Source organism: Schistocerca piceifrons, unplaced genomic scaffold, assembly GCF_021461385.2.
Source record: "Schistocerca piceifrons isolate TAMUIC-IGC-003096 unplaced genomic scaffold, iqSchPice1.1 HiC_scaffold_1872, whole genome shotgun sequence".
NCBI lineage: Eukaryota > Metazoa > Arthropoda > Insecta > Orthoptera > Acrididae > Schistocerca > Schistocerca piceifrons.
Window position 1 is genome coordinate 646,447 of NW_025727759.1, and position 26,568 is coordinate 673,014.

Below are 26,568 nucleotides of genomic sequence, written 5' to 3' on the forward strand. Positions count from 1 at the left end.
ATCACGCCACTTTAACTGCCAGAAGATAAATGTAAACGTTTCCGAGAGAAATGCGCCCATTGTGACGATTTGCAGTTACGTCATTTCGAAAACAAATGTATTAAACGTAAGATTTTCTGCGGTTTTTTCTACACATTACCACTCGTCGCCTTTTCTTGTGTAATGTGGCTGCCAGAACTCGGTTCGTGCCACACCTTAAGGTCCTAGGTCAACGACAAGGCAGCAAAGGCGGCCAAAAATTGATTTCTCAAAAACAAAAACTAGATTTGCTGTGCTCCTTACTTGTCGACTGCAACAACTTAGATGCTTATATTACGTATAGAGTGAAGCGCCCGCAAGGCTCATCACGCCACTTTAACTGCCAGAAGATAAATGTAAACGTTTCCGAGAGAAATGCGTCCATTGTGGCGATTTGCAGTTACGTCATTTCGAAAACAAATGTATTAAACGTAAGATTTTCTGCGGTTTTTTCTACACATTACCACTTCTCGCCTTTTCTTGTGTAATGTGGCTGCCAGAGCTCGGTGCGTGCCAAATCTTAAGGTCCTAGGTCAACTACAAGGCAGCAAAAGCGGTCAAAAATTGAGTTTTCAAAAACTAAAACTTGACTTGCTATACTCCTTGCTTGTCGACTGCAACAACTTAGATGCTTATATAACGTACAGAGTGGTGCGCCCGCAAGGCTCATCACGCCACTTTAACTGCCAGAAGATAAATGTAAACGTTTCCGAGAGAAATGCGTCCATTGTGACGATTTGCAGTTACGTCATTTCGAAAACAAATGTATTAAACGTAAGATTTTCTGCGGTTTTTTCTACACATTACCTCTTCTCGCTTCTTCTTATGTAATGTGGCTGCCATACCTCTGTTCGTGCCATATCTTAAGGTCCTAGGTCAACTACAAGACAGCAAAAGCGGTCAAAAATTGAGTTTTCAAAAACTAAAACTTGACTTGCTGTACTCCTTGCTTGTCGACTGCAACAACTTAGATGCTTATATAACGTACAGAGTGGTGCGCCCGCAAGGCTCATCACGCCACTTTAACTGCCAGAAGATAAATGTAAACGTTTCCGAGAGAAATGCGCCCATTGTGACGATTTGCAGTTACGTCATTTCGAAAACAAATGTATTAAACGTAAGATTTTCTGCGGTTTTTTCTACACATTACCACTCGTCGCCTTTTCTTGTGTAATGTGGCTGCCAGAACTCGGTTCGTGCCACACCTTAAGGTCCTAGGTCAACGACAAGGCAGCAAAGGCGGCCAAAAATTGATTTCTCAAAAACAAAAACTAGATTTGCTGTGCTCCTTACTTGTCGACTGCAACAACTTAGATGCTTATATTACGTATAGAGTGAAGCGCCCGCAAGGCTCATCACGCCACTTTAACTGCCAGAAGATAAATGTAAACGTTTCCGAGAGAAATGCGTCCATTGTGGCGATTTGCAGTTACGTCATTTCGAAAACAAATGTATTAAACGTAAGATTTTCTGCGGTTTTTTCTACACATTACCACTTCTCGCCTTTTCTTGTGTAATGTGGCTGCCAGAGCACGGTGCGTGCCAAATCTTAAGGTCCTAGGTCAACTACAAGGCAGCAAAAGCGGTCAAAAATTGAGTTTTCAAAAACTAAAACTTGACTTGCTGTACTCCTTGCTTGTCGACTGCAACAACTTAGATGCTTATATAACGTACAGAGTGGTGCGCCCGCAAGGCTCATCACGCCACTTTAACTGCCAGAAGATAAATGTAAACGTTTCCGAGAGAAATGCGCCCATTGTGACGATTTGCAGTTACGTCATTTCGAAAACAAATGTATTAAACGTAAGATTTTCTGCGGTTTTTTCTACACATTACCTCTTCTCGCTTCTTCTTATGTAATGTGGCTGCCATACCTCTGTTCGTGCCATATCTTAAGGTCCTAGGTCAACTACAAGACAGCAAAAGCGGTCAAAAATTGAGTTTTCAAAAACTAAAACTTGACTTGCTGTACTCCTTGCTTGTCGACTGCAACAACTTAGATGCTTATATAACGTACAGAGTGGTGCGCCCGCAAGGCTCATCACGCCACTTTAACTGCCAGAAGATAAATGTAAACGTTTCCGAGAGAAATGCGCCCATTGTGACGATTTGCAGTTACGTCATTTCGAAAACAAATGTATTAAACGTAAGATTTTCTGCGGTTTTTTCTACACATTACCTCTTCTCGCTTCTTCTGATGTAATGTGGCTGCCATACCTCTGTTCGTGCCATATCTTAAGGTCCTAGGTCAACTACAAGACAGCAAAAGCGGTCAAAAATTGAGTTTTCAAAAACTAAAACTTGACTTTCTGTACTCCTTGCTTGTCGACTGCAACAACTTAGATGCTTATATAACGTACAGAGTGGTGCGCCCGCAAGGCTCATCACGCCACTTTAACTGCCAGAAGATAAATGTAAACGTTTCCGAGAGAAATGCGTCCATCGTGACGATTTGCAGTTACGTCATTTCGAAAACAAATGTATTAAACGTAAGATTTTCTGCGGTTTTTTCTACACATTACCACTTCTCGCCTTTTCTTGTGTAATGTGGCTGCCAGAACTCGGTTCGTGCCACACCTTAAGGTCCTAGGTCAACGACAAGGCAGCAAAGGCGGCCAAAAATTGATTTCTCACAAACAAAAACTAGATTTGCTGTGCTCCTTACTTGTCGACTGCAACAACTTAGATGCTTATATTACGTATAGAGTGAAGCGCCCGCAAGGCTCATCACGCCACTTTAACTGCCAGAAGATAAATGTAAACGTTTCCGAGAGAAATGCGTCCATTGTGGCGATTTGCAGTTACGTCATTTCGAAAACAAATGTATTAAACGTAAGATTTTCTGCGGTTTTTTCTACACATTACCACTTCTCGCCTTTTCTTGTGTAATGTGGCTGCCAGAGCTCGGTGCGTGCCAAATCTTAAGGTCCTAGGTCAACTACAAGTTAGCAAAAGCGGTCAAAAATTGAGTTTTCAAAATCTAAAACTTGACTTGCTGTACTCCTTTCTTGTCGACTGCAACAATTTAGATGCTTATATTACGTACAGAGGGGTGCGCCCGCAAGGCTCATCACGCCACTTTAACCGCCAGAAGATAAATGTAAACGTTTCCGAGAGAAATGCGTCCATCGTGACGATTTGCTGTTACGTCATTTCGAAAACAAATGTATTAAACGTAAGATTTTCTGCGGTTTTTTCTACACATTACCACTTCTCGCCTTTTCTTGTGTAATGTGGCTGCCAGAGCTCGGTTCGTGCCAAATCTTAAGGTCCTAGGTCAACTACAAGGCAGCAAAAGCGGTCAAAAATTGAGTTTTCAAAAACTAAAACTTGACTTGCTGTACTCCTTGCTTGTCGACTGCAACAACTTAGATGCTTATATTACGTACAGAGTGGTGCGCCCGCAAGGCTCATCACGCCACTTTAACTGCCAGAAGATAAATGTAAACGTTTCCGAGAGAAATGCGTCCATTGTGACAATTTGCAGTTACGTCATTTCGAACACAAATGTATTAAACGTAAGATTTTCTGCGGTTTCCTCTACACACTACCTCTTCTCGCTTCTTCTTGTGTAATGTGGCTGCCAGACCTCTGTTCGTGCCAAATCTTAAGGTCCTAGGTCATCTACAAAAGGCAGCAAAAGCGGCCAAAAATTGAGTTTTCAAAAACTAAAACTTGACTTGCTGTACTCCTTGCTTGTCGACTGCAACAACTTAGATGCTTATATTACGTACAGAGTGGTGCGCCTGCAAGGCTCATCACGCCACTTTAACCGCCAGAAGATAAATGTAAACATTTCCGAGAGAAATGCGTCCATTGTGACGATTTGCAGTTACGTCATTTCGAAAACAAATGTATTAAACGTAAGATTTTCTGCGGTTTTTTCTACACATTACCACTTCTCGCCTTTTCTTGTGTAATGTGGCTGCCAGAGCTCGGTTAGTGCCAAATCTTAAGGTCCTAGGTCAACTACAAGGCAGCAAAGGCGGTCAAAAATTGAGTTTTCAAAAACTAAAACTTGACTTGCTGTACTCCTTGCTTGTCGACTGCAACAACTTAGATGCTTATATTACGTACAGAGTGGTGCGCCCGCAAGGCTCATCACGCCACTTTAACCGCCAGAAGATAAATGTAAACGTTTCCGAGAGAAATGCGTCCATTGTGACGATTTGCAGTTACGTCATTTCGAAAACAAATGTATTAAACGTAAGATTTTCTGCGGTTTTTTCTACACATTACCTCTTCTCGCTTCTTCTTATGTAATGTGGCTGCCAGACCTCTGTTCGTGCCATATCTTAAGGTCCTAGGTCAACTACAAGACAGCAAAAGCGGTCAAAAATTGAGTTTTCAAAAACTAAAACTTGACTTGCTGTACTCCTTGCTTGTCGACTGCAACAACTTAGATGCTTATATAACGTACAGAGTGGTGCGCCCGCAAGGCTCATCACGCCACTTTAACTGCCAGAAGATAAATGTAAACGTTTCCGAGAGAAATGCGTCCATTGTGACGATTTGCAGTTACGTCATTTCGAAAACAAATGTATTAAACGTAAGATTTTCTGCGGTTTTTTCTACACATTACCACTTCTCGCCTTTTCTTGTGTAATGTGGCTGCCAGAACTCGGTTCGTGCCACACCTTAAGGTCCTAGGTCAACGACAAGGCAGCAAAGGCGGCCAAAAATTGATTTCTCAAAAACAAAAACTAGATTTGCTGTGCTCCTTACTTGTCGACTGCAACAACTTAGATGCTTATATTACGTATAGAGTGAAGCGCCCGCAAGGCTCATCACGCCACTTTAACTGCCAGAAGATAAATGTAAACGATTCCGAGAGAAATGCGTCCATTGTGGCGATTTGCAGTTACGTCATTTCGAAAACAAATGTATTAAACGTAAGATTTTCTGCGGTTTTTTCTACACATTACCACTTCTCGCCTTTTCTTGTGTAATGTGGCTGCCAGAGCTCGGTGCGTGCCAAATCTTAAGGTCCTAGGTCAACTACAAGGCAGCAAAAGCGGTCAAAAATTGAGTTTTCAAAAACTAAAACTTGACTTGCTGTACTCCTTACTTGTCGACTGCAACAACTTACATGCTTATATTACGTACAGAGTGGTGCGCCCGCAAGACTCATCACGCCACTTTAACTGCCAGAAGATAAATGTAAACGTTTCCGAGAGAAATGCGTCCATTGTGACGATTTGGAGTTACGTCATTTCGAAAACAAATGTATTAAACGTAAGATTTTCTGCGGTTTTTTCTACACATTACCACTTCTCGCCTTTTCTTGTGTAATGTGGCTGCCAGAGCTCGGTTCGTGCCAAATCTTAAGGTACTAAGTCAACTACAAGGCAGCAAAAGCGGTCAAAAATTGAGTTTTCAAAATCTAAAACTTGACTTGCTGTACTCCTTTCTTGTCGACTGCAACAATTTAGATGCTTATATTACGTACAGAGGGGTGCGCCCGCAAGGCTCATCACGCCACTTTAACCGCCAGAAGATAAATGTAAACGTTTCCGAGAGAAATGCGTCCATTGTGACGATTTGCAGTTACGTCATTTCGAAAACAAATGTATTAAACGTAAGATTTTCTGCGGTTTTTTCTACACATTACCACTTCTCGCCTTTTCTTGTGTAATGTGGCTGCCAGAGCTCGGTTCGTGCCAAATCTTAAGGTACTAGGTCAACTACAAGGCAGCAAAAGCGGTCAAAAATTGAGTTTTCAAAATCTAAAACTTGACTTGCTGTACTCCTTTCTTGTCGACTGCAACAACTTACATGCTTATATTACGTACAGAGTGGTGCGCCCGCAAGGCTCATCACGCCACTTTAACCGCCAGAAGATAAATGTAAACATTTCCGAGAGAAATGCGTCCATTGTGACGATTTGCAGTTACGTCATTTCGAAAACAAATGTATTAAACGTACGATTTTCTGCGGTTTTTTCTACACATTACCACTTCTCGCCTTTTCTTGTGTAATGAGGCTGCCAGAGCTCGGTTCGTGCCAAATCTTAAGGTCCCAGGTCAACTACACGGCAGCAAAAGCGGTCAAAAATTAAGTTTTCAAAAACTAAAACTTGACTTGCTGTACTCCTTGCTTGTCGACTGCTACAACTTAGATGCTTATATTACGTACAGAGTGGTGCGCCCGCAAGGCTCATCACGCCACTTTAACCGCCAGAAGATAAGTGTAAACGTTTCCGAGAGAAATGCGTCCATTGTGACGATTTGCAGTTACGTCATTTCGAAAACAAATGTATTAAACGTAAGATTTTCTGCGGTTTTTTCTACACATTACCACTTCTCGCCTTTTCTTGTGTAATGTGGCTGCCAGAGCTCGGTTAGTGCCAAATCTTAAGGTCCTAGGTCAACTACAAGGCAGCAAAGGCGGTCAAAAATTGAGTTTTCAAAAACTAAAACTTGACTTGCTGTACTCCTTGCTTGTCGACTGCAACAACTTAGATGCTTATATTACGTACAGAGTGGTGCGCCCGCAAGGCTCATCACGCCACTTTAACCGCCAGAAGATAAATGTAAACGTTTCCGAGAGAAATGCGTCCATTGTGACGATTTGCAGTTACGTCATTTCGAAAACAAATGTATTAAACGTAAGATTTTCTGCGGTTTTTTCTGCACATTACCTCTTCTCGCTTCTTCTTGTGTAATGGGGCTGCGAGACCTCGGTTCGTGCCAAATCTTAAGGTCCTAGGTCAACTACAAGGCAGCAAAAGCGGTCAAAAATTGAGTTTTCTAAAACTAAAACTTGACTTGCTGTACTCCTTGCTTGTCGACTGCAACAACTTAGATGCTTATATTACGTACAGAGTGGTGCGCCCGCAAGGCTCATCACGCCACTTTAACTGCCAGAAGATAAATGTAAACGTTTCCGAGAGAAATGCGTCCATTGTGACGATTTGCAGTTACGTCATTTCGAAAACAAATGTATTAAACGTAAGATTTTCTGCGGTTTTTTCTACACATTACCACTTCTCGCCTTTTCTTGTGTAATGTGGCTGCCAGAGCTCGGTTCGTGCCAAATCTTAAGGTACTAAGTCAACTACAAGGCAGCAAAAGCGGTCAAAAATTGAGTTTTCAAAATCTAAAACTTGACTTGCTGTACTCCTTTCTTGTCGACTGCAACAATTTAGATGCTTATATTACGTACAGAGGGGTGCGCCCGCAAGGCTCATCACGCCACTTTAACCGCCAGAAGATAAATGTAAACGTTTCCGAGAGAAATGCGTCCATTGTGACGATTTGCAGTTACGTCATTTCGAAAACAAATGTATTAAACGTAAGATTTTCTGCGGTTTTTTCTACACATTACCACTTCTCGCCTTTTCTTGTGTAATGTGGCTGCCAGAGCTCGGTTCGTGCCAAATCTTAAGGTACTAGGTCAACTACAAGGCAGCAAAAGCGGTCAAAAATTGAGTTTTCAAAATCTAAAACTTGACTTGCTGTACTCCTTTCTTGTCGACTGCAACAACTTACATGCTTATATTACGTACAGAGTGGTGCGCCCGCAAGGCTCATCACGCCACTTTAACCGCCAGAAGATAAATGTAAACATTTCCGAGAGAAATGCGTCCATTGTGACGATTTGCAGTTACGTCATTTCGAAAACAAATGTATTAAACGTACGATTTTCTGCGGTTTTTTCTACACATTACCACTTCTCGCCTTTTCTTGTGTAATGAGGCTGCCAGAGCTCGGTTCGTGCCAAATCTTAAGGTCCCAGGTCAACTACACGGCAGCAAAAGCGGTCAAAAATTAAGTTTTCAAAAACTAAAACTTGACTTGCTGTACTCCTTGCTTGTCGACTGCTACAACTTAGATGCTTATATTACGTACAGAGTGGTGCGCCCGCAAGGCTCATCACGCCACTTTAACCGCCAGAAGATAAGTGTAAACGTTTCCGAGAGAAATGCGTCCATTGTGACGATTTGCAGTTACGTCATTTCGAAAACAAATGTATTAAACGTAAGATTTTCTGCGGTTTTTTCTACACATTACCACTTCTCGCCTTTTCTTGTGTAATGTGGCTGCCAGAGCTCGGTTAGTGCCAAATCTTAAGGTCCTAGGTCAACTACAAGGCAGCAAAGGCGGTCAAAAATTGAGTTTTCAAAAACTAAAACTTGACTTGCTGTACTCCTTGCTTGTCGACTGCAACAACTTAGATGCTTATATTACGTACAGAGTGGTGCGCCCGCAAGGCTCATCACGCCACTTTAACCGCCAGAAGATAAATGTAAACGTTTCCGAGAGAAATGCGTCCATTGTGACGATTTGCAGTTACGTCATTTCGAAAACAAATGTATTAAACGTAAGATTTTCTGCGGTTTTTTCTACACATTACCTCTTCTCGCTTCTTCTTATGTAATGTGGCTGCCAGACCTCTGTTCGTGCCATATCTTAAGGTCCTAGGTCAACTACAAGACAGCAAAAGCGGTCAAAAATTGAGTTTTCAAAAACTAAAACTTGACTTGCTGTACTCCTTGCTTGTCGACTGCAACAACTTAGATGCTTATATAACGTACAGAGTGGTGCGCCCGCAAGGCTCATCACGCCACTTTAACTGCCAGAAGATAAATGTAAACGTTTCCGAGAGAAATGCGTCCATTGTGACGATTTGCAGTTACGTCATTTCGAAAACAAATGTATTAAACGTAAGATTTTCTGCGGTTTTTTCTACACATTACCACTTCTCGCCTTTTCTTGTGTAATGTGGCTGCCAGAACTCGGTTCGTGCCACACCTTAAGGTCCTAGGTCAACGACAAGGCAGCAAAGGCGGCCAAAAATTGATTTCTCAAAAACAAAAACTAGATTTGCTGTGCTCCTTACTTGTCGACTGCAACAACTTAGATGCTTATATTACGTATAGAGTGAAGCGCCCGCAAGGCTCATCACGCCACTTTAACTGCCAGAAGATAAATGTAAACGATTCCGAGAGAAATGCGTCCATTGTGGCGATTTGCAGTTACGTCATTTCGAAAACAAATGTATTAAACGTAAGATTTTCTGCGGTTTTTTCTACACATTACCACTTCTCGCCTTTTCTTGTGTAATGTGGCTGCCAGAGCTCGGTGCGTGCCAAATCTTAAGGTCCTAGGTCAACTACAAGGCAGCAAAAGCGGTCAAAAATTGAGTTTTCAAAAACTAAAACTTGACTTGCTGTACTCCTTACTTGTCGACTGCAACAACTTACATGCTTATATTACGTACAGAGTGGTGCGCCCGCAAGACTCATCACGCCACTTTAACTGCCAGAAGATAAATGTAAACGTTTCCGAGAGAAATGCGTCCATTGTGACGATTTGGAGTTACGTCATTTCGAAAACAAATGTATTAAACGTAAGATTTTCTGCGGTTTTTTCTACACATTACCACTTCTCTCCTTTTCTTGTGTAATGTGGCTGCCAGAGCTCGGTTCGTGCCAAATCTTAAGGTACTAGGTCAACTACAAGGCAGCAAAAGCGGTCAAAAATTGAGTTTTCAAAATCTAAAACTTGACTTGCTGTACTCCTTTCTTGTCGACTGCAACAATTTAGATGCTTATATTACGTACAGAGGGGTGCGCCCGCAAGGCTCATCACGCCACTTTAACTGCCAGAAGATAAATGTAAACGTTTCCGAGAGAAATGCGTCCATTGTGACGATTTGCAGTTACGTCATTTCGAAAACAAATGTATTAAACGTAAGATTTTCTGCGGTTTCTTCTACACATTACCACTTCTCGCCTTTTCTTGTGTAATGTGGCTGCCAGAACTCGGTTCGTGCCAAATCTTAAGGTCCTAGGTCAACTACAAGGCAGCAAAAGCGGTCAAAAATTGAGTTTTCAAAAACTAAAACTTGACTTGCTGTACTCCTTGCTTGTCGACTGCAACAACTTAGATGCTTATATTACGTACAGAGGGGTGCGCCCGCAAGGCTCATCACGCCACTTTAACTGCCAGAAGATAAATGTAAACGTTTCCGAGAGAAATGCGTCCATTGTGACGATTTGCAGTTACGTCATTTCGAAAACAAATGTATTAAACGTAAGATTTTCTGCGGTTTCTTCTACACATTACCACTTCTCGCCTTTTCTTGTGTAATGTGGCTGCCAGAGCTCGGTTCGTGCCAAATCTTAAGGTCCTAGGTCAACTACAAGGCAGCAAAAGCGGTCAAAAATTGAGTTTTCAAAAACTAAAACTTGACTTGCTGTACTCCTTGCTTGTCGACTGCAACAACTTAGATGCTTATATTACGTACAGAGGGGTGCGCCCGCAAGGCTCATCACGCCACTTTAACTGCCAGAAGATAAATGTAAACGTTTCCGAGAGAAATGCGTCCATTGTGACGATTTGCAGTTACGTCATTTCGAAAACAAATGTATTAAACGTAAGATTTTCTGCGGTTTTTTCTACACATTACCAATTCTCGCTTTTTCTTGTGTAATGTGGCTGCCAGAACTCGGTTCGTGCTAAATCGTAGGGTCCTAGGTCAATTACAAGGCAGCAAAAGCGGCCAAAAATTGAGTTTTCAAAAATTAAAACCTGACCTGCTGTGCTCCTTACTTGTCGACAGCAACAACTAAGATGCTTATATTACGTACAGAGTGGTGCGCCCGCAAGGCTCATCACGCCACTTTAACTGCCAGAAGATAAATGTAAACGTTTCCGAGAGAAATGCGTCCATTGTGACGATTTGGAGTTACGTCATTTCGAAAACAAATGTATTAAACGTAAGATTTTCTGCGGTTTTTTCTACACATTACCACTTCTCGCCTTTTCTTGTGTAATGTGGCTGCCAGAGCTCGGTTCGTGCCAAATCGTAAGGTCCTAGGTCAACTACAAGGCAGCAAAAGCGGCTCAAATGTGGGTTTTCAAAAACTAAAATTTGACCAGCTGTGCTCCTTACTTGTCGACTGCAAAAACTTAGATGGTTATATTACGTACAGAGTGGTGCGCCCGCAAGGCTCATCACGCCACTTTAACTGCCAGAAGATAAATGTAAACGTTTCCGAGAGAAATGCGTCCATTGTGACGATTTGCAGTTACGTCATTTCGAAAACAAATGTATTAAACGTAAGATTTTCTGCGGTTTTTTCTACACATTACCACTTCTCGCCTTTTCTTGTGTAATGTGGCTGCCAGAGCTCGGTTCGTGCCAAATCTTAAGGTCCTAGGTCAACTACAAGGCAGCAAAAGCGGTCAAAAATTGAGTTTTCAAAAACTAAAACTTGACTTGCTGTACTCCTTGCTTGTCGACTGCAACAACTTAGATGCTTATATTACGTACAGAGGGGTGCGCCCGCAAGGCTCATCACGCCACTTTAACTGCCAGAAGATAAATGTAAACGTTTCCGAGAGAAATGCGTCCATTGTGACGATTTGCAGTTACGTCATTTCGAAAACAAATGTATTAAACGTAAGATTTTCTGCGGTTTTTTCTACACATTACCAATTCTCGCTTTTTCTTGTGTAATGTGGCTGCCAGAACTCGGTTCGTGCTAAATCGTAGGGTCCTAGGTCAATTACAAGGCAGCAAAAGGGGCCAAAAATTGAGTTTTCAAAAATTAAAACCTGACCTGCTGTGCTCCTTACTTGTCGACAGCAACAACTAAGATGCTTGTATTACGTACAGAGTGGCGCGCCCGCAAGGCTCATCACGTCACTTTAACTGCCAGAAGAGAAATGTAAACGTTTCCGAGAGAAATGCGTCCATTGTGACGATTTGCAGTTACGTCATTTCGAAAACAAATGTATTAAATGTAAGATTTTCTGCGCTTTTTTCTACACATTACCACTTCTCGCTTTTTCTTGTGTAATGTGGCTGCCAGACCTCTGTTCGTGCCAAATCTTAAGGTCCTAGGTCATCTCCAAAAGGCAGCAAAAGCGGCCAAAAATTGAGTTTTCAAAAACTAAAACTTGACTTGCTGTACTCCTTACTTGTCGACTGAAACAACTTAGATGCTTATATTACGTACAGGGTGGTGCGCCCGCAAGGCTCATCACGCCACTTTAACTGCCAGAAGATAAATGTAAACGTTTCCGAGAGAAATGCGTCCATCGTGACGATTTGGAGTTACGTCATTTCGAAAACAAATGTATTAAACGTAAGATTTTCTGCGGTTTCTTCTACACATTAAAACTTTTCGCTTTTTCTTGTGTAATGTGGCTGCCAGACCTCTGTTCGTGCCAAATCTTAAGGTCCTAGATCAACTTAAAGGCAGCAAAAGCGGTCAAAAATTGAGTTTTCAAAAACTAAAACTTGACCAGCTGTGCTCCTTACTTGTCGACTGCAACAACTTAGATGCTTATATTACGTACAGAGTGGTGCGCCCGCAAGGCTCATCACGCCACTTTAACTGCCAGAAGATAAATGTAAACGTTTCCGAGAGAAATGCGTCCATTGTGACAATTTGCAGTTACGTCATTTCGAACACAAATGTATTAAACGTAAGATTTTCTGCGGTTTTCTCTACACATTACCTCTTCTCGCTTCTTCTTGTGTAATGTGGCTGCCAGACCTCTGTTCGTGCCAAATCTTAAGGTCCTAGGTCATCTACAAAAGGCAGCAAAAGCGGCCAAAAATTGAGTTTTCAAAAACTAAAACTTGACTTGCTGTACTCCTTACTTGTCGACTGCAACAACTTAGATGCTTATATTACGTACAGGGTGGTGCGCCCGCAAGGCTCATCACGCCACTTTAACTGCCAGAAGATAAATGTAAACGTTTCCGAGAGAAATGCGTCCATCGTGACGATTTGGAGTTACGTCATTTCGAAAACAAATGTATTAAACGTAAGATTTTCTGCGGTTTTTTCTACACATTACCACTTCTCGCCTTTTCTTGTGTAATGTGGCTGCCAGAGCTCGGTTCGTGCCAAATCGTAAGGTCCTAGGTCAACTACAAGGCAGCAAAAGCGGCTCAAATGTGGGTTTTCAAAAACTAAAATTTGACCAGCTGTGCTCCTTACTTGTCGACTGCAAAAACTTAGATGGTTATATTACGTACAGAGTGGTGCGCCCGCAAGGCTCATCACGCCACTTTAACTGCCAGAAGATAAATGTAAACGTTTCCGAGAGAAATGCGTCCATTGTGACGATTTGCAGTTACGTCATTTCGAAAACAAATGTATTAAACGTAAGATTTTCTGCGGTTTTTTCTACACATTACCACTTCTCGCCTTTTCTTGTGTAATGTGGCTGCCAGAGCTCGGTTCGTGCCAAATCGTAAGGTCCTAGGTCAACTACAAGGCAGCAAAAGCGGCTCAAATGTGGGTTTTCAAAAACTAAAATTTGACCAGCTGTGCTCCTTACTTGTCGACTGCAAAAACTTAGATGGTTATATTACGTACAGAGTGGTGCGCCCGCAAGGCTCATCACGCCACTTTAACTGCCAGAAGATAAATGTAAACGTTTCCGAGAGAAATGCGTCCATTGTGACGATTTGCAGTTACGTCATTTCGAAAACAAATGTATTAAACGTAAGATTTTCTGCGGTTTTTTCTACACATTACCACTTCTCGCCTTTTCTTGTGTAATGTGGCTGCCAGAGCTCGGTTCGTGCCAAATCGTAAGGTCCTAGGTCAACTACAAGGCAGCAAAAGCGGCTCAAATGTGGGTTTTCAAAAACTAAAATTTGACCAGCTGTGCTCCTTACTTGTCGACTGCAAAAACTTAGATGGTTATATTACGTACAGAGTGGTGCGCCCGCAAGGCTCATCACGCCACTTTAACTGCCAGAAGATAAATGTAAACGTTTCCGAGAGAAATGCGTCCATTGTGACGATTTGCAGTTACGTCATTTCGAAAACAAATGTATTAAACGTAAGATTTTCTGCGGTTTTTTCTACACATTACCACTTCTCGCCTTTTCTTGTGTAATGTGGCTGCCAGAGCTCGGTTCGTGCCAAATCGTAAGGTCCTAGGTCAACTACAAGGCAGCAAAAGCGGCTCAAATGTGGGTTTTCAAAAACTAAAATTTGACCAGCTGTGCTCCTTACTTGTCGACTGCAAAAACTTAGATGGTTATATTACGTACAGAGTGGTGCGCCCGCAAGGCTCATCACGCCACTTTAACTGCCAGAAGATAAATGTAAACGTTTCCGAGAGAAATGCGTCCATTGTGACGATTTGCAGTTACGTCATTTCGAAAACAAATGTATTAAACGTAAGATTTTCTGCGGTTTTTTCTACACATTACCAATTCTCGCTTTTTCTTGTGTAATGTGGCTGCCAGAACTCGGTTCGTGCTAAATCGTAGGGTCCTAGGTCAATTACAAGGCAGCAAAAGCGGCCAAAAATTGAGTTTTCAAAAATTAAAACCTGACCTGCTGTGCTCCTTACTTGTCGACAGCAACAACTAAGATGCTTATATTACGTACAGAGTGGCGCGCCCGCAAGGCTCATCACGTCACTTTAACTGCCAGAAGAGAAATGTAAACGTTTCCGAGAGAAATGCGTCCATTGTGACGATTTGCAGTTACGTCATTTCGAAAACAAATGTATTAAATGTAAGATTTTCTGCGCTTTTTTCTACACATTACCACTTCTCGCTTTTTCTTGTGTAATGTGGCTGCCAGAGCTTGGTTCGTGCCAAATCGTAAGGTCCTAGGTCAACTACAAGGCAGCAAAAGCGGCTCAAATTTGAGTTTTCAAAAACTAAAACTTGACCAGCTGTGCTCCTTACTTGTCGACTGCAACAACTTAGATGCTTATATTACGTACAGAGTGGTGCGCCCGCAAGGCTCATCACGCCACTTTAACTGCCAGAAGATAAATGTAAACGTTTCCGAGAGAAATGCGTCCATTGTGACAATTTGCAGTTACGTCATTTCGAACACAAATGTATTAAACGTAAGATTTTCTGCGGTTTTCTCTACACATTACCTCTTCTCGCTTCTTCTTGTGTAATGTGGCTGCCAGACCTCTGTTCGTGCCAAATCTTAAGGTCCTAGGTCATCTACAAAAGGCAGCAAAAGCGTCCAAAAATCGAGTTTTCAAAAACTAAAACTTGACTTACTGTGCTCCTTACTTGTCGACTGCAACAACTTAGATGCTTATATTACGTACAGAGTGGTGCGCCCGCAAGGCTCATCACGCCACTTTAACTGCCAGAAGATAAATGTAAACGTTTCCGAGAGAAATGCGTCCATCGTGACGATTTGCTGTTACGTCATTTCGAAAACAAATGTATTAAACGTAAGATTTTCTGCGGTTTCTTCTACACATTAAAACTTTTCGCTTTTTCTTGTGTAATGTGGCTGCCAGACCTCTGTTCGTGCCAAATCTTAAGGTCCTAGATCAACTTAAAGGCAGCAAAAGCGGTCAAAAATTGAGTTTTCAAAAACTAAAACTTGACTTGCTGAACTCCTTGCTTGTCGACTGCAATAACTTAGATGCTTATATTACGTACAGAGTGGTGCGCCCGCAAGGCTCATCACGCCACTTTAACTGCCAGAAGATAAATGTAAACGTTTCCGAGAGAAATGCGTCCATTGTGACAATTTGCAGTTACGTCATTTCGAACACAAATGTATTAAACGTAAGATTTTCTGCGGTTTTCTCTACACATTACCTCTTCTCGCTTCTTCTTGTGTAATGTGGCTGCCAGACCTCTGTTCGTGCCAAATCTTAAGGTCCTAGGTCATCTACAAAAGGCAGCAAAAGCGGCCAAAAATTGAGTTTTCAAAAACTAAAACTTGACTTGCTGTACTCCTTACTTGTCGACTGCAACAACTTAGATGCTTATATTACGTACAGGGTGGTGCGCCCGCAAGGCTCATCACGCCACTTTAACTGCCAGAAGATAAATGTAAACGTTTCCGAGAGAAATGCGTCCATCGTGACGATTTGCAGTTACGTCATTTCGAAAACAAATGTATTAAACGTAAGATTTTCTGCGGTTTCTTCTACACATTAAAACTTTTCGCTTTTTCTTGTGTAATGTGGCTGCCAGACCTCTGTTCGTGCCAAATCTTAAGGTCCTAGATCAACTTAAAGGCAGCAAAAGCGGTCAAAAATTGAGTTTTCAAAAACTAAAACTTGACTTGCTGAACTCCTTGCTTGTCGACTGCAATAACTTAGATGCTTATATTAGGTACAGAGTGGTGCGCCCGCAAGGCTCATCACGCCACTTTAACTGCCAGAAGATAAATGTAAACGTTTCCGAGAGAAATGCGTCCATTGTGACGATTTGCAGTTATGTCATTTCGAAAACAAATGTATTAAACGTAAGATTTTCTGCGGTTTCTTCTACACATTACCACTTCTCGCCTTTTCTTGTGTAATGTGGCTGCCAGAGCTCGGTTCGTGCCAAATCTTAAGGTCCTAGGTCAACTACAAGGCAGCAAAAGCGGTCAAAAATTGAGTTTTCAAAAACTAAAACTTGACTTGCTGTACTCCTTGCTTGTCGACTGCAACAACTTAGATGCTTATATTACGTACAGAGGGGTGCGCCCGCAAGGCTCATCACGCCACTTTAACTGCCAGAAGATAAATGTAAACGTTTCCGAGAGAAATGCGTCCATTGTGACAATTTGCAGTTACGTCATTTCGAACACAAATGTATTAAACGTAAGATTTTCTGCGGTTTTCTCTACACATTACCTCTTCTCGCTTCTTCTTGTGTAATGTGGCTGCCAGACCTCTGTTCGTGCCAAATCTTAAGGTCCTAGGTCATCTACAAAAGGCAGCAAAAGCGGCCAAAAATTGAGTTTTCAAAAACTAAAACTTGACTTGCTGTACTCCTTACTTGTCGACTGCAACAACTTAGATGCTTATATTACGTACAGAGTGGTGCGCCCGCAAGGCTCATCACGCCACTTTAACTGCCAGAAGATAAATGTAAACGTTTCCGAGAGAAATGCGTCCATCGTGACGATTTGCTGTTACGTCATTTCGAAAACAAATGTATTAAACGTAAGATTTTCTGCGGTTTTCTCTACACATTACCTCTTCTCGCTTCTTCTTGTGTAATGTGGCTGCCAGACCTCTGTTCGCGCCAAATCTTAAGGTCCTAGGTCATCTACAAAAGGCAGCAAAAGCGGCCAAAAATTGAGTTTTCAAAAACTAAAACTTGACTTGCTGTACTCCTTACTTGTCGACTGCAACAACTTAGATGCTTATATTACGTACAGAGTGGTGCGCCCGCAAGGCTCATCACGCCACTTTAACTGCCAGAAGATAAATGTAAACGTTTCCGAGAGAAATGCGTCCATTGTGACGATTTGCAGTTACGTCATTTCGAAAACAAATGTATTAAATGTAAGATTTTCTGCGCTTTTTTCTACACATTACCACTTCTCGCTTTTTCTTGTGTAATGTGGCTGCCAGAGCTTGGTTCGTGCAAAATCGTAAGGTCCTAGGTCAACTACAAGGCAGCAAAAGCGGCTCAAATTTGAGTTTTCAAAAACTAAAACTTGACCAGCTGTGCTCCTTACTTGTCGACTGCAACAACTTAGATGCTTATATTACGTACAGAGTGGTGCGCCCGCAAGGCTCATCACGCCACTTTAACTGCCAGAAGATAAATGTAAACGTCTCCGAGAGAAATGCGTCCATTGTGACAATTTGCAGTTACGTCATTTCGAACACAAATGTATTAAACGTAAGATTTTCTGCGGTTTTCTCTACACATTACCTCTTCTCGCTTCTTCTTGTGTAATGTGGCTGCCAGACCTCTGTTCGTGCCAAATCTTAAGGTCCTAGGTCATCTACAAAAGGCAGCAAAAGCGGCCAAAAATTGAGTTTTCAAAAACTAAAACTTGACTTGCTGTACTCCTTACTTGTCGACTGCAACAACTTAGATGCTTATATTACGTACAGAGTGGTGCGCCCGCAAGGCTCATCACGCCACTTTAACTGCCAGAAGATAAATGTAAACGTTTCCGAGAGAAATGCGTCCATTGTGACAATTTGCAGTTACGTCATTTCGAACACAAATGTATTAAACGTAAGATTTTCTGCGGTTTTCTCTACACATTACCTCTTCTCGCTTCTTCTTGTGTAATGTGGCTGCCAGACCTCTGTTCGTGCCAAATCTTAAGGTCCTAGGTCATCTACAAAAGGCAGCAAAAGCGGCCAAAAATTGAGTTTTCAAAAACTAAAACTTGACCAGCTGTGCTCCTTACTTGTCGACTGCAACAACTTAGATGCTTATATTACGTACAGAGTGGTGCGCCCGCAAGGCTCATCACGCCACTTTAACTGCCAGAAGATAAATGTAAACGTTTCCGAGAGAAATGCGTCCATTGTGACAATTTGCAGTTACGTCATTTCGAACACAAATGTATTAAACGTAAGATTTTCTGCGGTTTTCTCTACACATTACCTCTTCTCGCTTCTTCTTGTGTAATGTGGCTGCCAGACCTCTGTTCGCGCCAAATCTTAAGGTCCTAGGTCATCTACAAAAGGCAGCAAAAGCGGCCAAAAATTGAGTTTTCAAAAACTAAAACTTGACTTGCTGTACTCCTTACTTGTCGACTGCAACAACTTAGATGCTTATATTACGTACAGAGTGGTGCGCCCGCAAGGCTCATCACGCCACTTTAACTGCCAGAAGATAAATGTAAACGTTTCCGAGAGAAATGCGTCCATTGTGACGATTTGCAGTTACGTCATTTCGAAAACAAATGTATTAAATGTAAGATTTTCTGCGCTTTTTTCTACACATTACCACTTCTCGCTTTTTCTTGTGTAATGTGGCTGCCAGAGCTTGGTTCGTGCAAAATCGTAAGGTCCTAGGTCAACTACAAGGCAGCAAAAGCGGCTCAAATTTGAGTTTTCAAAAACTAAAACTTGACCAGCTGTGCTCCTTACTTGTCGACTGCAACAACTTAGATGCTTATATTACGTACAGAGTGGTGCGCCCGCAAGGCTCATCACGCCACTTTAACTGCCAGAAGATAAATGTAAACGTCTCCGAGAGAAATGCGTCCATTGTGACAATTTGCAGTTACGTCATTTCGAACACAAATGTATTAAACGTAAGATTTTCTGCGGTTTTCTCTACACATTACCTCTTCTCGCTTCTTCTTGTGTAATGTGGCTGCCAGACCTCTGTTCGTGCCAAATCTTAAGGTCCTAGGTCATCTACAAAAGGCAGCAAAAGCGGCCAAAAATTGAGTTTTCAAAAACTAAAACTTGACTTGCTGTACTCCTTACTTGTCGACTGCAACAACTTAGATGCTTATATTACGTACAGAGTGGTGCGCCCGCAAGGCTCATCACGCCACTTTAACTGCCAGAAGATAAATGTAAACGTTTCCGAGAGAAATGCGTCCATTGTGACAATTTGCAGTTACGTCATTTCGAACACAAATGTATTAAACGTAAGATTTTCTGCGGTTTTCTCTACACATTACCTCTTCTCGCTTCTTCTTGTGTAATGTGGCTGCCAGACCTCTGTTCGTGCCAAATCTTAAGGTCCTAGGTCATCTACAAAAGGCAGCAAAAGCGGCCAAAAATTGAGTTTTCAAAAACTAAAACTTGACTTGCTGTACTCCTTACTTGTCGACTGCAACAACTTAGATGGTTATATTACGTACAGAGTGGTGCGCCCGCAAGGCTCATCACGCCACTTTAACTGCCAGAAGATAAATGTAAACGTTTCCGAGAGAAATGCGTCCATTGTGACAATTTGCAGTTACGTCATTTCGAACACAAATGTATTAAACGTAAGATTTTCTGCGGTTTTCTCTACACATTACCTCTTCTCGCTTCTTCTTGTGTAATGTGGCTGCCAGACCTCTGTTCGTGCCAAATCTTAAGGTCCTAGGTCATCTACAAAAGGCAGCAAAAGCGGCCAAAAATTGAGTTTTCAAAAACTAAAACTTGACCAGCTGTGCTCCTTACTTGTCGACTGCAACAACTTAGATGCTTATATTACGTACAGAGTGGTGCGCCCGCAAGGCTCATCACGCCACTTTAACTGCCAGAAGATAAATGTAAACGTTTCCGAGAGAAATGCGTCCATCGTGACGATTTGCTGTTACGTCATTTCGAAAACAAATGTATTAAACGTAAGATTTTCTGCGGTTTCTTCTACACATTAAAACTTTTCGCTTTTTCTTGTGTAATGTGGCTGCCAGACCTCTGTTCGTGCCAAATCTTAAGGTCCTAGATCAACTTAAAGGCAGCAAAAGCGGTCAAAAATTGAGTTTTCAAAAACTAAAACTTGACTTGCTGAACTCCTTGCTTGTCGACTGCAATAACTTAGATGCTTATATTACGTACAGAGTGGTGCGCCCGCAAGGCTCATCACGCCACTTTAACTGCCAGAAGATAAATGTAAACGTTTCCGAGAGAAATGCGTCCATTGTGACGATTTGCAGTTACGTCATTTCGAAAACAAATGTATTAAACGTAAGATTTTCTGCGGTTTTTTCTACACATTACCAATTCTCGCTTTTTCTTGTGTAATGTGGCTGCCAGAACTCGGTTCGTGCTAAATCGTAGGGTCCTAGGTCAATTACAAGGCAGCAAAAGCGGCCAAAAATTGAGTTTTCAAAAATTAAAACCTGACCTGCTGTGCTCCTTACTTGTCGACAGCAACAACTAAGATGCTTATATTACGTACAGAGTGGCGCGCCCGCAAGGCTCATCACGTCACTTTAACTGCCAGAAGAGAAATGTAAACGTTTCCGAGAGAAATGCGTCCATTGTGACGATTTGCAGTTACGTCATTTCGAAAACAAATGTATTAAATGTAAGATTTTCTGCGCTTTTTTCTACACATTACCACTTCTCGCTTTTTCTTGTGTAATGTGGCTGCCAGAGCTTGGTTCGTGCCAAATCGTAAGGTCCTAGGTCAACTACAAGGCAGCAAAAGCGGCTCAAATTTGAGTTTTCAAAAACTAAAACTTGACCAGCTGTGCTCCTTACTTGTCGACTGCAACAACTTAGATGCTTATATTACGTACAGAGTGGTGCGCCCGCAAGGCTCATCACGCCACTTTAACTGCCAGAAGATAAATGTAAACGTCTCCGAGAGAAATGCGTCCATTGTGACAATTTGCAGTTACGTCATTTCGAACACAAATGTATTAAACGTAAGATTTTCTGCGGTTTTCTCTACACATTACCTCTTCTCGCTTCTTCTTGTGTAATGTGGCTGCCAGACCTCTGTTCGTGCCAAATCTTAAGGTCCTAGGTCATCTACAAAAGGCAGCAAAAGCGGCCAAAAATTGAGTTTTCAAAAACTAAAACTTGACCAGCTGTGCTCCTTACTTGTCGACTGCAACAACTTAGATGCTTATATTACGTACAGAGTGGTGCGCCCGCAAGGCTCATCACGCCACTTTAACTGCCAGAAGATAAATGTAAACGTCTCCGAGAGAAATGCGTCCATTGTGACAATTTGCAGTTACGTCATTTCGAACACAAATGTATTAAACGTAAGATTTTCTGCGGTTTTCTCTACACATTACCTCTTCTCGCTTCTTCTTGTGTAATGTGGCTGCCAGACCTCTGTTCGTGCCAAATCTTAAGGTCCTAGGTCATCTACAAAAGGCAGCAAAAGCGGCCAAAAATTGAGTTTTCAAAAACTAAAACTTGACTTGCTGTACTCCTTACTTGTCGACTGCAACAACTTAGATGCTTATATTACGTACAGAGTGGTGCGCCCGCAAGGCTCATCACGCCACTTTAACTGCCAGAAGATAAATGTAAACGTTTCCGAGAGAAATGCGTCCATTGTGACAATTTGCAGTTACGTCATTTCGAACACAAATGTATTAAACGTAAGATTTTCTGCGGTTTTCTCTACACATTACCTCTTCTCGCTTCTTCTTGTGTAATGTGGCTGCCAGACCTCTGTTCGTGCCAAATCTTAAGGTCCTAGGTCATCTACAAAAGGCAGCAAAAGCGGCCAAAAATTGAGTTTTCAAAAACTAAAACTTGACCAGCTGTGCTCCTTACTTGTCGACTGCAACAACTTAGATGCTTATATTACGTACAGAGTGGTGCGCCCGCAAGGCTCATCACGCCACTTTAACTGCCAGAAGATAAATGTAAACGTTTCCGAGAGAAATGCGTCCATCGTGACGATTTGCTGTTACGTCATTTCGAAAACAAATGTATTAAACGTAAGATTTTCTGCGGTTTCTTCTACACATTAAAACTTTTCGCTTTTTCTTGTGTAATGTGGCTGCCAGACCTCTGTTCGTGCCAAATCTTAAGGTCCTAGATCAACTTAAAGGCAGCAAAAGCGGTCAAAAATTGAGTTTTCAAAAACTAAAACTTGACTTGCTGAACTCCTTGCTTGTCGACTGCAATAACTTAGATGCTTATATTACGTACAGAGTGGTGCGCCCGCAAGGCTCATCACGCCACTTTAACTGCCAGAAGATAAATGTAAACGTTTCCGAGAGAAATGCGTCCATTGTGACAATTTGCAGTTACGTCATTTCGAACACAAATGTATTAAACGTAAGATTTTCTGCGGTTTTCTCTACACATTACCTCTTCTCGCTTCTTCTTGTGTAATGTGGCTGCCAGACCTCTGTTCGTGCCAAATCTTAAGGTCCTAGGTCATCTACAAAAGGCAGCAAAAGCGGCCAAAAATTGAGTTTTCAAAAACTAAAACTTGACTTGCTGTACTCCTTACTTGTCGACTGCAACAACTTAGATGCTTATATTACGTACAGAGGGGTGCGCCCGCAAGGCTCATCACGCCACTTTAACTGCCAGAAGATAAATGTAAACGTTTCCGAGAGAAATGCGTCCATTGTGACGATTTGCAGTTACGTCATTTCGAAAACAAATGTATTAAACGTAAGATTTTCTGCGGTTTCTTCTACACATTAAAACTTTTCGCTTTTTCTTGTGTAATGTGGCTGCCAGACCTCTGTTCGTGCCAAATCTTAAGGTCCTAGATCAACTTAAAGGCAGCAAAAGCGGTCAAAAATTGAGTTTTCAAAAACTAAAACTTGACTTGCTGAACTCCTTGCTTGTCGACTGCAATAACTTAGATGCTTATATTACGTACAGAGTGGTGCGCCCGCAAGGCTCATCACGCCACTTTAACTGCCAGAAGATAAATGTAAACGTTTCCGAGAGAAATGCGTCCATCGTGACGATTTGCTGTTACGTCATTTCGAAAACAAATGTATTAAACGTAAGATTTTCTGCGGTTTTCTCTACACATTACCTCTTCTCGCTTCTTCTTGTGTAATGTGGCTGCCAGACCTCTGTTCGTGCCAAATCTTAAGGTCCTAGGTCATCTACAAAAGGCAGCAAAAGCGGCCAAAAATTGAGTTTTCAAAAACTAAAACTTGACTTGCTGTACTCCTTACTTGTCGACTGCAACAACTTAGATGCTTATATTACGTACAGAGTGGTGCGCCCGCAAGGCTCATCACGCCACTTTAACTGCCAGAAGATAAATGTAAACGTTTCCGAGAGAAATGCGTCCATTGTGACGATTTGCAGTTACGTCATTTCGAAAACAAATGTATTAAATACAAGATTTTCTGCGCTTTTTTCTACACATTACCACTTCTCGCTTTTTCTTGTGTAATGTGGCTGCCAGAGCTTGGTTCGTGCCAAATCGTAAGGTCCTAGGTCAACTACAAGGCAGCAAAAGCGGCTCAAATTTGAGTTTTCAAAAACTAAAACTTGACCAGCTGTGCTCCTTACTTGTCGACTGCAACAACTTAGATGCTTATATTACGTACAGAGTGGTGCGCCCGCAAGGCTCATCACGCCACTTTAACTGCCAGAAGATAAATGTAAACGTTTCCGAGAGAAATGCGTCCATTGTGACAATTTGCAGTTACGTCATTTCGAACACAAATGTATTAAACGTAAGATTTTCTGCGGTTTTCTCTACACATTACCTCTTCTCGCTTCTTCTTGTGTAATGTGGCTGCCAGACCTCTGTTCGTGCCAAATCTTAAGGTCCTAGGTCATCTACAAAAGGCAGCAAAAGCGGCCAAAAATTGAGTTTTCAAAAACTAAAACTTGACTTGCTGTACTCCTTACTTGTCGACTGCAACAACGTAGATGCTTATATTACGTACAGAGTCGTGCGCCCGCAAGGCTCATCACGCCACTTTAACTGCCAGAAGATAAATGTAAACGTTTCCGAGAGAAATGCGTCCATTGTGACAATTTGCAGTTACGTCATTTCGAACACAAATGTATTAAACGTAAGATTTTCTGCGGTTTTCTCTACACATTACCTCTTCTCGCTTCTTCTTGTGTAATGTGGCTGCCAGAGCTTGGTTCGTGCCAAATCGTAAGGTCCTAGGTCAACTACAAGGCAGCAAAAGCGGCTCAAATTTGAGTTTTCAAAAACTAAAACTTGACTTGCTGTACTGGTTACTTGTCGACTGCAACAACTTAGATGCTTATATTACGTACAGGGTGGTGCGCCCGCAAGGCTCATCACGCCACTTTAACTGCCAGAAGATAAATGTAAACGTTTCCGAGAGAAATGCGTCCATCGTGACGATTTGCTGTTACGTCATTTCGAAAACAAATGTATTAAACGTAAGATTTTCTGCGTTTTCTTCTACACATTAAAACTTTTCGCTTTTTCTTGTGTAATGTGGCTGCCAGACCTCTGTTCGTGCCAAATCTTAAGGTCCTAGATAAACTTAAAGGCAGCAAAAGCGGTCAAAAATTGAGTTTTCAAAAACTAAAACTTGACTTGCTGAACTCCTTGCTTGTCGACTGCAATAACTTAGATGCTTATATTACGTACAGAGTGGTGCGCCCGCAAGGCTCATCACGCCACTTTAACTGCCAGAAGATAAATGTAAACGTTTCCGAGAGAAATGCGTCCATTGTGACAATTTGCAGTTACGTCATTTCGAACACAAATGTATTAAACGTAAGATTTTCTGCGGTTTTCTCTACACATTACCTCTTCTCGCTTCTTCTTGTGTAATGTGGCTGCCAGACCTCTGTTCGTGCCAAATCTTAAGGTCCTAGGTCATCTACAAAAGGCAGCAAAAGCGGCCAAAAATTGAGTTTTCAAAAACTAAAACTTGACTTGCTGTACTCCTTACTTGTCGACTGCAACAACTTAGATGCTTATATTACGTACAGGGTGGTGCGCCCGCAAGGCTCATCACGCCACTTTAACTGCCAGAAGATAAATGTAAACGTTTCCGAGAGAAATGCGTCCATCGTGACGATTTGCAGTTACGTCATTTCGAAAACAAATGTATTAAACGTAAGATTTTCTGCGGTTTCTTCTACACATTAAAACTTTTCGCTTTTTCTTGTGTAATGTGGCTGCCAGACCTCTGTTCGTGCCAAATCTTAAGGTCCTAGATCAACTTAAAGGCAGCAAAAGCGGTCAAAAATTGAGTTTTCAAAAACTAAAACTTGACTTGCTGAACTCCTTGCTTGTCGACTGCAATAACTTAGATGCTTATATTACGTACAGAGTGGTGCGCCCGCAAGGCTCATCACGCCACTTTAACTGCCAGAAGATAAATGTAAACGTTTCCGAGAGAAATGCGTCCATTGTGACGATTTGCAGTTATGTCATTTCGAAAACAAATGTATTAAACGTAAGATTTTCTGCGGTTTCTTCTACACATTACCACTTCTCGCCTTTTCTTGTGTAATGTGGCTGCCAGAGCTCGGTTCGTGCCAAATCTTAAGGTCCTAGGTCAACTACAAGGCAGCAAAAGCGCTCAAAAATTGAGTTTTCAAAAACTAAAACTTGACTTGCTGTACTCCTTGCTTGTCGACTGCAACAACTTAGATGCTTATATTACGTACAGAGTGGTGCGCCCGCAAGGCTCATCACGCCACTTTAACCGCCAGAAGATAAATGTAAACGTTTCCGAGAGAAATGCGTCCATTGTGTCGACTTGCAGTTACGTCATTTCGAAAACAAGTGTATTAAACGTAAGATTTTCTGCGGTTTTTTCTACACATTATCACTTCTCGCCTTTTCTTGTGTGATGTGGCTGCCAGAGCTCCGTTCGTGCCAAATCTTAAGGTCCTAGGTCAACTACAAGGCAGCAAAAGCGGTCAAAAATTGAGTTTTCAAAAACTAAAACTTGACTTGCTGTACTCCTTGCTTGTCGACTGCAGCAACTTAGATGCTTATATTACGTACAGAGTGGTGCGCCCGCAAGGCTCATCACGCCACTTTAACCGCCAGAGGATAAATGTAAACGTTTCCGAGAGAAATGCGTCCATTGGGACGATTTGCAGTTACGTCATTTCGAAAACAAATGTATTAAACGTAAGATTTTCTACGGTTTTTTCTACACATTATCTCTTCTCGCTTCTTCTTGTGTAATGTGGCTGCCAGACCTCTGTTCTGCCAAATCTTAAGGTCCTAGGTCAACTACAAGGCAGCAAAAGTGGTCAAAAATTGAGTTTTCAAAAACTAAAACTTGACTTGCTGTACTCCTTGCTTGTCGACTGCAACAACTTAGATGCTTATATTACGTACAGAGTGTTGCGCCCGCAAGGCTCATCACGCCACTTTAACTGCCAGAAGATAAATGTAAACGTTTCCGAGAGAAATGCGTCCATTGTGTCGATTTGCAGTTACGTCATTTCGAAAACAAATGTATTAAACGTAAGATTTTCT